The sequence below is a fragment of the Salvelinus namaycush genome, chromosome 42 (assembly GCF_016432855.1).
Source record: "Salvelinus namaycush isolate Seneca chromosome 42, SaNama_1.0, whole genome shotgun sequence".
NCBI classification, from domain to species: Eukaryota; Metazoa; Chordata; class Actinopteri; order Salmoniformes; family Salmonidae; genus Salvelinus; species Salvelinus namaycush.
Window position 1 is genome coordinate 5775174 of NC_052348.1, and position 14575 is coordinate 5789748.

The 14575-nt window shown below is 44.3% G+C and overlaps 1 long non-coding RNA gene across 1 annotated transcript in view; it reads left to right on the forward strand.

Moving 5' to 3' along the window:
- The first annotated feature begins 3181 nt into the window (after positions 1 to 3181).
- LOC120035125 overlaps positions 3182 to 14575 on the forward strand; it is a 42655-nt gene continuing 31261 nt past the window's right edge. The window contains exon 1 of the long non-coding RNA XR_005474112.1: positions 3182 to 3536. This is a non-coding gene — a long non-coding RNA (uncharacterized LOC120035125). The remainder of the gene's footprint in view (positions 3537 to 14575) is intronic.

A 14575-nucleotide genomic window follows, 5' to 3' on the forward strand; every position in this document is an offset into this window, starting at 1 on the left:
AGATGAGGCATGGCGCTATGTTTAACCCTTGGATGTGAGATAATTAAAGAGAGACACGGGGGGGGGCAGGGAGCCCCCCTTTTCACTGTGGTCGGTCGTGATGGCGTCTACTTGAGAGGTGGGACGGGCGGTACCGGATGATGTCACACCTTTGTTATGTCAGACTGACTGCTGAACCCTTTGTGTTTATGAATCGACCTTCTGCTATTAGCGCCGACATTCACAGACACCTTCAAGACAGGAAGTATGTATTTTCAAAGCATCGGAACTAGGCCTCACTGCCCAAGGACCAAGGGTTTGATTCTAAACATTTAATTCTTAGACTCTCAGGCCATTTGAAAAGACATATTTCCTTCTTTCCTCCCCGCATTGAAGTGACTACTGGGCTAAGTGCTGGGGTCAGATTGGAAGTATTGACTTGTCATGTCTTATCAGTGATTATTCCCATGAAAGAAAAGGATGCATTTTAGTTTCTAAATCCTTGGTTCAGTGAGGCCTAGTTCCAATCGACTGGGTATGAGTTAAAAGCAAATCAAGCCAAGAGATCCAGCAGACAAGCCTGACCTCCAGCAAACGAGCTTGCATTTTCCATGAACCACCAGTGTATTGGAATGGCCCCAGCCGCCACCCCTAAGTATATCTGCCTGTGTCCCTGTCACCGGCGGGTCTCTGCATACTTGATGCCACCGCAGCGTCACCCTCTCTCTCCAGACCCAGCGAGGGGCCTGTCCCATGTCTGTCCCCCTGGAGTCGACGGGACTGGATAAGGGTGCTATTTAAGGGTCCACTATGCCCCGCGGATAACACCCTCCTAAAATAAGGGCTCCACTTGACAACAGTGGGATGCTTTTGGATTTTGCAGTATGAGTATATTTTTTCAAGATGCTAGCAGAAACTAAACAGACCACACACACATATTTGGACACACACGCGCATGCACGTACACACACACTCTTTGATGTTGTTGGCACCCCTCAAAGGTCATATCAACGAATGGTTATATTTGGCCATCTTTGATCTTGTGTAGAGGGAGGGGCTGGGGACACCAAACTGGATGGACGCTTCATATACAATGTGCCATTAACCACAGATCTAGGATCAGTTACCCTGAACCCCAATCCTTAACCATCAGGGGGATGATAACATCTGACCCTAGATCAGTGGTATGGCCAACTTCTACCAAATCCATTCGGAGGACCACAATGCAAATAAGCCTTCAAGCTTTGTTGTGGTTTTATCCTAGATCATGTTTAATGTATGTAATGTTGTTTCTGGCTGGAGCAGCCTGCTACTTCTCATTATCAAATAAATTCAATCAACCAATCAATCAACATGACTACACCTGAGAGAGATGTACAGTATGATAAGGCCACTCTCCTCTCTTTCAACTATCGTTTTTCTTTCAGGGGCATTTCTTATGTCTTCACTCCCTTATGAAGTCGTCCCCCACTGATATGCCCACTAGACTGTTCATAACGACCTACGCTGGAAAAACATTTGAAGAATTCATAAGCGATATGGGTTCCTCTGGTCGTGTGTGCGTGCGTGTGTGCAAGTGTATGTGTGTCTGTGTGTGTGTGTGCCCCCTTTCCGCTAGTCTCATTAGCTTCTGTCCCAGTGCTGTTACGATGCATTAGTACTCCAGGTAAAATCTATTTGTTCTTAATCATGTTATTCCACTACGACACCCGTTAAGGGTTTACAACTGTCTGGGCAGGTGTAGCAAAACACTAGCGGTCTAGCGTCTGCTATAAGGACTGGTAATGTAGCAGATAATGTAAAGAATAGCCCTGGACACTCAGGCTAAATTTTTCCTTATCTGTTGAATCAATCAATCAAATGTATTTATAAAGTCCTTTTTACATCAGCAGTTGTCACAAAGTGCTCATACAGAAAACCAGCCTAAAACCCCAAAGAGCAAGCAATGCAGATGTAGAAGCACAGTGGCTAGGAAAAACTCCCTAGAAAGGCAGACACCTAGAGGAACCAGGCTCTGAGGGGTGACCAGTCCTTTTCTGGCTGTGCCGGGTGGAGATTATAGAGCACGTGGCCATTACGGACAGATCGTTCTTCAAGAGGTTCCAATGTTCATAGATGACCAGCAGGGTCAAATAATAATCACTGTGGAGTTGAGGTCATCTCTATCATTTGAAAGGCCCAGAGTGATGTATCGAAGGCTGGCAGAGCTGGTTGGGAAGCTTGGGTTTCGATAGCTGGTTGGACACTCGTCTCAAAAAAATAAAAAATCTCAAATGTACAATGTACAAGGAGGCATTTTGTGAAACACTACACACAAATGATGCCCTATGTTTCACAGGGAGTATCATATCTAATTTCATTCAGAGCATATAGCTTTCAAAAGCCATTTGGACAATGACCAAGGTTATGGTAGTGAGTATGAAGCGTCCACTGTGTGTATGCAGCATGTGTCAAACCTGCTCTCAAAGCAATGTGCTTTCCCCTGCCATGACCAGAAACCTCATAGGACATCCACTATATGGGTCATGGGCAACCCCTTCACACTTCATCTGAGTATACTTTCATAGCCATGGTAATACAATGTGTGTGTGTGCGTATTTGCAATGCGCAGTTATCTATCAAGATGTGCATTTCATCTTCAGGTATTCTATTAGTCTAGCTATGGATCATACACTGCAGGCTCAGTTTGTGCATCCTAACCAGTAGTGCAGAGAATACGTCTGTATAGGCTAAAGGCTTCAATATAGGCCACTGCAATGAAAGCACATGAAGGTATTTTGCAAACTATATTCAGAGGTAGGGGAATGCATTTTGCCCTATTACAGGTGACCTGCACATCTCTCATCTCTATCCCATCTTCTCAGAAGAGCACATAATTGAGCCACTGTCGTTGCCATGACTACGGGAGGGACCAATGAGCTGCTCGCGGCTGCCCCGTAACCTACTGCACGAGGCCATTTTTGCACATGGAGGGGCTCACAGCATATAGCATCATCATCCTCGCGTACAACCGCCCTTTCCCTGGGAAACAATGAGGCAGGCTTGAGCTATTGGATATCTGATAAACGCGAGCTGTTCCTGGGCTGTCAGATTGGGGGCACCCACCCACGACGCACAGAGCATGCGGGAAAAATGTGAGCGCTCGTCTCCTCCTCCTCTTCAGCCAGCCCCTCTTCAGTCAAGAGGTGTTGTCGTGGTGGGACGGCGTTTTGCCAGGAGTAAAGGGACAGTTTTACTGCAATGCTTTCTCCATAGCTCCGAGTGAGAGCAAGTTACTCGGGAGAAAGGGTGGTGCCTTGCTTTTGCCTGGCCGCACCGTGAACTAGCAACGTCCATGCGCGTTTGCTTATTTGAAATCGGACCGAGCCAATTGAGGAAGTCGAGGCAGGTGTCATTCGGAATTGTTCTTGACAAAAGGGTATACGCTGTCCATTTTCTCGTCTCATATCAGATTTGTATGGACTTTAATTCCGGTCAAGCAGGCTCCTGTCGACTAGGTTGATACAGTATTTTGTTGCAGAGCGAATTTCTTCAGATGTCTCCGCGTTCGCATTGAGGTAAGCAATGTAACAGCCACTGCAAGCTGCCGCTACGGCAATTAGCGCACATCTGATAATATTGTAGCTAGTATAACTGAGTTTCATATCAAAGATAAAGCATTATTATCCAATATCCTGAGCAGAGTAGACAATGTTGCCAATGTTGAAAGGAATGCAACAATGGAACATCGTGTTTTGCAGTTTGCTTATTTGGGAATGCATTCACGAAAACAACAGTGCTGATGCTGAGCCTAAATGTCCTCTGCCATAGCGGAATGGTTGTTAGTTTGCCCAATTAATTTGCTATACTGTAGCCTATAAAATACTCACCATAATTTGAACAACAAATTTGATCTTTTATTATGGTGAGTTTCTCCTTGTCAACTTCTAGATAACTCGACTTCAATTCGATTTGATCACATTCCAATGGACCGGTGTTGCCAGTTCTTGGCAATGAGTAAGAAGGATTACGGTAACCCAATCTAGCGTGACCTTCTTGAACAAGAAAGGATGCACTCGAGTTGATGCGCCAATATTTGGCCACCTTAATTAACATAACAATTAGGCAAGGACCATCATTAAACTGTCATTAGTGGAGACCGGCCCGGGGGTTGTGAGGAGAAAAGGGGATGTCTTGTTGAATACAATAATGACATTGTTGCACTGCTCTTGCTTTTGTGTTTCCCAAACTCGGTCCTGGGGCCCCCGCTGGCAGCCTGGTCTCATAGATTAGATGTAACATAGTACATGTAAATCCGGCACACTCAAATTAGTATAATATGTTACTTTTGTTATGGTTACATAAAACAGATGGTTACTTAAGGCAAAAACGAAAGTATGGTGGGTGGGCATATATCTTAACCCAAACCCTAGCCTAGCTAATGTTAGCCAGCTAGCTAACGTTAGCCACCTAGCTAGAATTCGTAAAATAAAATTTTCAAATTCGTAACATATATTACAAATTGTAATTCGTAACATATCATACAAAATGGGAGATGAACATCCACAAAGTAATGCATACTATACGAAACGTAACATATCATACGGTTGATGAAAGACGTGGAATGTTGATTTAAGGCAGACCCCTGCACTTCTCTGATTCAGAGGGGTTGGGTTAAATGTGGAACACACATTTCAGTTGAAGGCATTCAGTCGTACAACTGACTAGGAATCCCCCTTTCCCTTTAATTAAATGGAGTGTCATGGGTTTACGTACAGAATAATACGAAATGCTTTGAGACCAGGTTGCCCCTGGGTGTACATTTTCGTTTTTGCACAAGCACTACACAGCTGATTCAAATAATCAAAGCGTGATGATGAGTTGAATCGGCTGTGTTAGTGCTACGGAAAAACCAACCCATGCTCCCAGGGGGCTGGAGGGCCCAGGCCTGAGTTTGGGAAACCCTGGACTGGGTGACCATTTGCCAAGCCAGCAATCAACCCCATCCATGTTTACTTTCTAAGTTGTATAAGAGATATTGAATGAAACGACTATAGCCTACTTGGAAAACCAGTTATATTAAGTTATATTTTCTCCAGTTTTTCATACCTCCAAATAATGCCCCCTTCTTCCCTCTTTCATTGAACATTTTAAAACCATAGTGATAAAATTGATTTGAAATTGTTGTCACCCACTCACTTTCACTGATGAACAAAATCACTTTCTTTGGATTCAAATGCTCATTAACCACCCTTCACTCACTGGGCTCTAGCAGAATGGTCTTGTGTCATTACACCGTCCCCACTGCATGGGCATCAAAGGCTTAGTGCACATTAAGAAGATTACCCTGGCCAATTGTTGCAGCATTACTGGGGTTTCACTTCCTCCACTCACTGCTATGCCCTTCAACAATGGCAATCAGTCTTAACATATGCCATAGTAGGCAATTATTGATGAGTCATAAAATTCTAATAATTATTTGCCTAAAGATCATAGGGTGTTGGTTTATGTTTTGTATCAAATTAGTTGATAAGTTATGCGGTAGCACAAAATAAATGACTTGTTTTACGTTTGAATTTTATTTTTAAGAAAGTTGATGGCTTATCATGGCATATTCAGTTGGAGAAATGAATGCTGTCACATAGAACAGCTGGACTGTCATGTAGGCTATTTAAGTCAGCCATAATACTTTAGTCTCTTTTCACAGCCGCTGTGTCTCAGACATACGGTAGCTCAGTGAGCTCACTCATGCCCAGAGTCGACATCCCAGATCTGACAGGAAATGTTCAAGAGGCTTGAATCCTTTTTTTACTGTAACTCGGCCCCACCCACAAATAAAGGGATGATGTAATGAGGAAAAGTGAAAGGCCGATGGTAACTTCCTGTTGTTGGTCTAGTCATTTAGTTAGACACGCACGTACAAGCACACACACACACACACACTCATTTCAATTTCTCCCTCTCTTCCTGCTCAATTTTTTTATTTTTTATGAATAGTGTATAATGTTTGGCCGCAGGTAGCCTAGTGGTTAGAGCGTTGGGCCAGTAACCGAAAGGTTGCTGGATCGAATCCCCGAGCAGACAAGGTAAAAATCTGACGTTCTGCACTTGATCAAGGCTGTTCCCCCGAGCGCCGACAATGTGGATGTCGATTAAGGCAGCCCCCCGCACCTCTCCGATTCAGAGGGGTTGGGTTAAATGCGGAAGACACATTTCAGTTTAGGGCAGTCAGTTGTACAACTGACTAGGTAACCCTCCTTTCCTTTCCTAATGCTATCACTACGGGAACCGCATACCGTGTCTATGAGTGTACCTGAGAGCGAGTCTGGGGTGTGTGTGTTTGCAGGAGGGTTTGTGTGTAATTCTGGATGTAGTTGTGTGTATTTGGAAACTACTTTGTAACGTGTGTTTGTGTGTGAACAAGAGAGAAATCCAACCTTGTCCAATGAAACTCATAATGGGAATCAACAGTTGGCAACTTGGCGTTTGAATGGATGTCACTAAGACGAGCTAGCCAATAAACAGTCCGGAGGGACGGCTTAAATATAACCATACATTAATGGGACAATCATCGCATTTTCACTTGATTGATGGCCCAGGGAGGGATGGTGTTACGGTCACCCACCACTACAGCTATGTGGCTGCACCTGCTACCTGCTCGTTTGAGTTACTGAGTGAGAGCAGAGGGGAGTGGTGCAGGATCTAGGCGGGCTATCTGGGATTTGGAGAATGCCATACGGTTTCTGTCGACAGTACAAAACGGGCCGCACATTCTCTCTCGCTCTGTTTTATTCCCTCTTCTCTCCAGCGCTCTTCCTTTTTCTATTTCCCTTGCTTGCCCATTCACTCTTCCTTTGTCTCTGTCTCGCTCTTTCCTGCTGTAGAAGAAGAGCTGATGGCGTGGCTCAAGTGGTCTGTCTTTGAAAAGCTTGCCTGGACTGTTTCTCAGAACCCTTTTGACAAAAGGGCCGTGGAGCATACTTACTGATCTCCAATACAGCAACTCGATGACCTTTTATTCAGATGTACTGTAGTTTTCCCATGCCAGTTTTCCACAGAAACGTTCGTCTTAGTAAAACCCTTCCAACTATCTTATGTGTTTGCCATCAGTTTACATTTCAGTCATTCTGAGCACGCTCTTACTTACAATGATTTAGTCAGTGAATTTAACTAAAGTAAGTAAAACGACTACATGTCACGGTAATTGCGAATTCTTCAAAATGATGAAGTGAAGTTGAAGGTTGCATGCTGTGGACTTTAGGGCTTCCCTCAGAGTAAGCAGCTCAGAGTTGCCCTTTTGCCCTTAGCCTGATTAGATATAGTGGGATTACATAGTCACACAAGGCTAGATCAGTGGAGAATGGTCTCTTGTCTGGTTTTTAAATAGTCATAGTGTTCTTAGTTTACATTTGTGTTGCTGTTGTCCATTTAATGTTCTGTGTTTTTGGTGTGGACCCCTGTATGAATGGCTGCTGCTTCCTCAACAGCTAATGGGAATCCAAATAGGAATCATAACGGGCTGCATTCTGTTCCAAATGGAGATGGGATGCAAGGATTTGAGAGCCTATAGTGTGACAGAGGAAGCAGGAAGAAGGGATCCGTCCAATCAGCTGTAGACCTCTGCAGTGTGGATCCAATGTAGGGCAATTCCACGGAAATAGAATTGCGCTGAAACTCCCGATTTTTTTTCCGCTTAAAATCTATGCCAAACGAAACCATTAATGTCAAAGTTTAAGAAACCATACAACTCAATGCACTTTTAACAATTTCCACAGAACATTTGATAAAAACACATTTACTTGAAGGACTGTGCAAAGAATTTCATAAATTCTGTTTTATTCGTCCACGTTTTCCCCAAAACGTTACGAAATATCTTCCCTGATTTAAAGATTAAAAGATGTCTGCAGAAAGAATGCGGTGTCAGTTATGACACCTTGACTTTGAAAAAATCTCTTTTGATTATTGAACGTGAAGTGGATTTACAGCCGGTAACAGAATTATGGTAACGGAATTTCATCATGGGTCCCTGATCTGTGCTACACAGAAATGCATAATTATGTATATGTCATTCTCTTCATGGTGATGTATCCTAAATGGATGCACAAATGTATAAATATGCAATATCCTCCTTTTCATATTTGGGTATTATTCTACACACTCGCTATTATTTTAATGAGCCCTGCCCCTAAACAAGACCAACTTTGATTGGTCCGGGTCAGACCAAATCTGAAACGAACATCGACGTCTATGTTTGGACATAAGTACAGCACAGTAGAGCAAAACAACACTATGTACAGTACCAGTCAAAAGTTGACACACCTACTAATTCCAAGGTTTTTCTTTATTTTTACTATTTCTGCATTGTAGAATAAACACCATGGGACCATGCAGCCGTCATACCACTCAGAAAGGAGACGCGTTCTGTCTCCTTGAGATTACGTACTTTGGTGCGAAAAGTGCAAATCAATCCCAGAACAACAGCAAAGGACCTTTTTGGAGAAATATCCTCTGGTCTGGTGAAACAAAAATATAACTGTTTGGCCATAATGACCATCGTAATGTTTGGAGGATAAAGGGGTATGCTTGCAAGCCGAAGAACACCATCCCAACCGTGAAGCACGGTGGTGGCAGCATTATGTTGTGGGGGTGCTTTGCTGCAGGAGGGACTGGTGCACTTCACAAAATAGATGGCATCATGAGGCAGGAAAATTATGTGGATATATTGAAGCAACATCTCAAGACCTCAGTCAGGAAGCTTGGTCGCAAATGGGTCTTCCAAATGGACCATGACCCCAAGCATACTTCCAAAGTTATGGCTTAAGGACAACAAAGTCAAGGTATTGCAGTGGCCATCACAAAGCCCTGACCTCAATCCTATAGAAGTTTTGTGGGCAGAACTGAAAAAGCGTGTGCGAGCAAGGAGGCCTACAAACCTGACTCAGTTACACCAGCTTTGTCAGGAGGAATGGGCCAAAATTCACCCAACTTATTGTGGGAAGCTTGTGGAAGACTACCCAAAACGTTTGACCCAAGTTAAACAATTTAAATGCAATGCTACCAAATGCATGTAAACCTCTGACCCACTGGGAATGTGATGAAATAAATTAAAGCTGAAATAAATAATTCTCTCTTATTCTGATATTTCACATTCTTAAAATAAAGTGGTGATCTTAACTGACCTAAGACACAGAATTTTTACGAGTATTACATGTCAGGAATTGTGAAACTGAGTTTAAATGCATTTGGCCAAGGTGTATATAAACTTCCGACTTCAACTGTTCAATCAATCAAATGTATTTATAATGCCCTTTTTACGTTAGCAGATGTCACAAAGTGCTACACAGAAACCCAGCCTAAAACCCCAAACAGCAAGCAATGCAGATGTACAGTAGAAGCACGGTGACTAGGAAAAATTCTCTAGAAAGGCAGGAACCTAGGAAGAAACCTAGAGAGGAACCAGGCTCTGACGGGTGGCCAGTCCTCTTCTGGCTGTGCCAGGTAGAGATTATAAGTGTACATGGCTATTAAGGCCAGATTGTTCTTCAAGATGTTCATAGATGACCAGCAGGGTCAAATAATAGTCACAGTGGTTGTAGAGGGTGAAACGGGTCAGAACCTCAGGAGTAAATGTCAGGTGGCTTTTCATAGCCAAGCATTCAGAGGTCGAGATAGCAGATGCGGTAGAGAGAGGGAGTCGAAAACAACAGGTCCGGGACAAGGTAGCACGTCTGGTGAACAGGTCAGGCTTCCCTAGCCGCAGGTAGAACAGTTGAAACTGAAGCAACAGCACGACCAGGTGGGCTGGGTACAACCAGGAGTCATCAGGCCAGGTAGTCCTGAGGCATGATTCTTGGACTCAGATTCTCCCGGAGAGGAGGGGGAGAGAGAGAAAATTAGATTGAATTCACACAGGACACCATATAAGACATGATAGTTACACCAGATATAAGACTGACCTAGCCCCCCGACACAGACTATTGCAGCATAGATACTGGAGACAGGGGTGGGTCGGGGGACACTGTGGCCCTGTCCAACGATACCCCCGTACAGGGCCAACCAGGCAGGATGTAACCCCACCCACTTTGCCAAGGCACAGCCCCCACACCACTAGAAGGATATCAACCGACCACCAACGTACTACACTGAGACCAGGCTGAGTATAGCCCACAAAGATCTCCTCCACCGCACGAGCCTGAGAGGGGCGCAAACCTGGACCGGAAGATCACGTCTGTGACTCAACCCACTCAAGTGACGCATCCCTCCGAGGGACAGCATGAAAGAGCACTAGAAAGCCAGTGACTCAGCCCCTGTAATAGGGTCAGAGGCAGAGAATCCCAGTGGGGAGAGGGGAGCCGGCCAGACAGAGACCGCAAGGGCGGTTCTTCGCTGTTCACCTTCTCACCCCTGGGCCAGATTACACTCACTCATCGGATCTACTGGAGAGATGAGTTTTCAGTAAAGATTTAAAGGTCGAGACAGAGTCTGCGTCTCTCCCATGGATAGGCAGATCATTCCGTAAAAATGTAGTTCTATCGGAGAAATCCTGCCCTGCCTCCAGCTGTTTGCTTATAAATTCTAAGGACCATAAGGAGGCCTGTGTCTTTTGACCGTGGCATATGTGTAGGTATGTACGGCAGGACCAAATCATCGGAGAGATGGGTAGGAGCAAGCCCATGTAATGCTTTGTAGGTTAGCAGTAAAACCTTGAAATCAGCCCTAGCCTTAACAGGAAGCCAATGTAGAGAGGCTAGCACACATATTTGGTTCTACTCAAATATTTTGGTTCTAGTCAGGATTCTAGCAGCCGTGTTTAGCACTAATTGAAGTTTTTTTAGTGCTTTATCCGGGTAGCCAGAGATTAGAGCATTGCAGTAGTCTAATCTAGAAGTGACAAGCATGGATTAGGTTTTCTGCATAATTTTTAGGAAAAAAGTTTTGGATTATTGTGATGTTCCTAAAATGGAAAAAGCTGTCCTTAGAATAGTCTTGATATGTTTGTCAAAAGAGGGTGCAGAGTAGTTTTATTTGAGACGACTGTACAACTATTAATTGTCAGATCCAACAGCAGATCTCTTTGTTTCTTGGGACCTAGAACTAGCATCTCTGTTTTGTCCGAGTTTAAAAGTAAAACATTTGCCGCCATCCACTTACTTATGTCTGAAACACAGGCGTCCAGGGTAGGCTTAAGCTGTGTTGTCTGCAAAGCAGTGAAAGTTGACATTGTGTTTCTGAATGACATCCCCAAGAACTAGAATATATAGTGGTCCTAAAACGGAACCTTGAGGAACACAAGCTTACAATTGATTTGTCAGTGGACAAACCATCCACAGAGACAAACCAATATCTTTCTGACAGATAAGATCTAAACCAGGCAAGAACTTGTCTGTGTAGACCAATTCGGGTTTCTAATATCTCCAAAAGAATTTGGTGATCAATGGTGTCAAAAGCAGCACTAAGGTCTAGGAGCACGAGGACAGATGCAGAGCCTTGGTCTGACACCATTAAAAGGTCATTTCCACCTTCACAAGTGCAGTCCTCAGTGCTATGATGGGGTCTAAAACCAGACTGACTGTGCAGACTGTACTGTCTTTCCAAACTAGTAGGAAGACTTCCAGTTTGGTGTGGCGCCATTTCCCTTCCAATTTCCTGGAAGTTCGCTTCAGGGCTCGGGTATTTTCTGTATACCAGGGACCAAATGTCTTTGTTTTTAAGGGTGCAACTGCATCTAGGGTATTACGCAAGGTTAAATTAAGATCTTCAATCAGTTGGTTAAATGAGTTTTGTAATCTGACGTCCTTGGGTAGGTGGAGGGAGTCTGGAAGGGCATCTTGGAATCTTTGGTTTGTCCGAGAATTGATGATCCTTGATTGGGGTCTGAGCAGATTATTTGTTTACGATTGCAAGTGTAATAAAATGATGGTCTGATAGGCCAGGATTATGAGGATAAACATTTAGATCCAGAATATTTTTTCCACGGGACAAAACTAGATCCAGGGTATGTCTGGAAATGATGCGGTCTGGAGACATGTTGGACAAAACCTACTGAGTTGATGATAGCGCCAACATCCTTTTGGAGTGGGTCTGTGGACTTTTCCATGTGAATATTAAAGTCACCAAAAATTACAATATCTGCCATGACTACAAGGTCCGATTTGAAAATTCTGGGAACTCTGTGAGGAACGCTGTATACGGCCCAGGAAGCCTGTAAACAATAGCTATAAAAAGTATACACACACACTGAGTGTACAAAACATTAGGAACTCCTTCCTAATATTGCGTTGCACCACCTTTTGACCTCAGAACAGCCTCAATTCGTTGGGGCATGGACTCTATAAGGTGTTGAAAGCATTCCACAAGGATGCTGGCCGAAGTTGACTCCAATGCTTCCCACAGTTCTGTCAAGTTGGCTGGATGTCCTTTGGGTGCTGGACCATTCTTGATACAAACGGGAAACTGTTGTGAGTGAAAAACCCAGCAGCGTTGCAGTTCTTGACACACTCAAACTGGTGTGCCTGGCACCTACTACCATACCCTGTTTAAAGGCACTTAAATCTTTTGTTTTCCCCATTCACCCTCTGAATGGCACACACACAATCCATGGCTCAATTGTCTCAAGGCTTAAAAATCCTTCTTTTAACCCGTCTCCTCCACTTCATCTACACTGATTTGAAGTGGATTAAACAGGTGACACCAATAAGGGGTTATAGCTTTCACCTGGTCAGTCAATGTGCCTCAGTGTGTATATGCCTTCATTTTTTTATTTTTATATAGACCCTTAGCTTTCATTCGGTACCCAATTTGATATACTCCTATGAACTTGCTCCTATGAACTTCAAGTTGGTGCTCATGGGTCCTTTTACATGGACATGACCTGGATAAGGAAGTCCCACGGCTGAGTTTCTTGTGACAAAGGACCCAATTGACCTTTACCCTCAGGCAGCTGGATATGACACGTTGTGTGTTTGTCCCAAATGGCACCCTATTCATAGGGCTATGGTCGAAAGTAGTGCACTATATAGGGGTTAGGGTGTCCTTTGGGAGCCGGTCACTATTTTCACAGCTTCAAGAGGGGTCGATGTCACCAGAACACCAACCAGATCTTCTCTGTGTGAAAGAGGGCACACAATAGCTTTTTCTCTCTACATGTAGCAGGACTATTGTACTTTTCTGAAGTGCTACAGTGGGTGCTACAGTCTAGAAACAGCTATTGCTGAGTCAAGCAAATCCTCTATAACGCTTTAGGGCGCTGTAGAATATTCTAGATATCAACACAAAGTACTGAAAGCTTAAGCCTGCAGTGTTTCGATTGTAGGAGTTCTTTCTGAGGTTATTGAATGTATGAAGCCTAAGTTTCTTTATAAGACCGCTTTCAAAGTGTCAAACCAGCTACTCCCTTCCCGGGTCTCGTTTGTTTACGTCCTGTTTGTTGCATGTGGGGAAAAGTGCAGTGATTCATGGGGGTCAAAGGTCAAGCTCTCTCTGAAAAGGCACAGTGGTGGTGCCCCTCTGGCCCTGGCCCAATGCTTGTTCCTCTGTGACCTTTGTGGGCCCGGGGTAGGCGGTGAAAGTGAGCCGTAAAGATTACGGGGGAGGAAAGTATTAATGATAATCCGACATCCGTTTCGCTCTTTTTCTCTCCTCTCTGTGTATTCTATTTCCGCGATGACACACGCGACTGGACGGTGTACCAGCTGCGAGAGTAGTTTGCGCCAACGCCTCTGCAATAGGTGCCGGTATAGCGGAACTGGCATTTGGGTATGTAAAGGAAGTACGTGCTACACACACACACCACCCGTGCCACACCCATCCTAAATGCCATGCCACTCTCCCTCTCTCTGGCTTTCCCTCTTTCCCTTCCTTGCTCCTGTCTCTCCCGGTTTGATGAAAGAGGTGTGGCGCTAAAGAAAGCCTCCCGTCTCTAAACCCTGCACCAGTCAAGTATGTGTAAATCCCGGGGTTGACACGTCCTCAGCCAAAATGCCAGAGCGCCCCCGCCAACAGTTTGGATCCTGTTACCGGGCAGAATGCGAGGGAAGTAGTGAGCGTGGGTGCCCGATTGGCTGCCGGGCGAGGCGGCAGGAAATGGGCCCGTCGGTGGGTCCCAGGGCAGAGGTGTGAGGGAGTCTGGGAGAGGTTGAGCAGGATTGATGGATGACTCGTGTCATAATGTCCATAATGTTCTTACAGCACTCCTATCATAGGAGAATAATGTTCCCACTTATGACATCGATCTCCCAACACGTGTAAGGTTCAGGCTCAACAGTGGGATGCAGTTTATTTTATATGTCAAGGGTATTTCAACTTTAGCCATAGCCTATGTTGAATTCTATTCGGGGCCATTTTGCCATTAATCTTATAGTGCTGTATCTAACCTTTACATGGCAAAGGTCACATAGCCGACTACTGTATACTGTAGCTCTCTATATGATTTAACTTAGGCCTAGTTTATGTTGCGTTAACCACGGCAACTTATAAACAGGCTATTATGACAGGTTTTATATAATCAGCATACCAGGACAGTGTTCCTCGTTATCCATAGGTGACATATATATTAAGCCAACCATAGAGTAATTATATTTGTATGAAGCCAACCACCCATAAATAAAAATGTCACTGG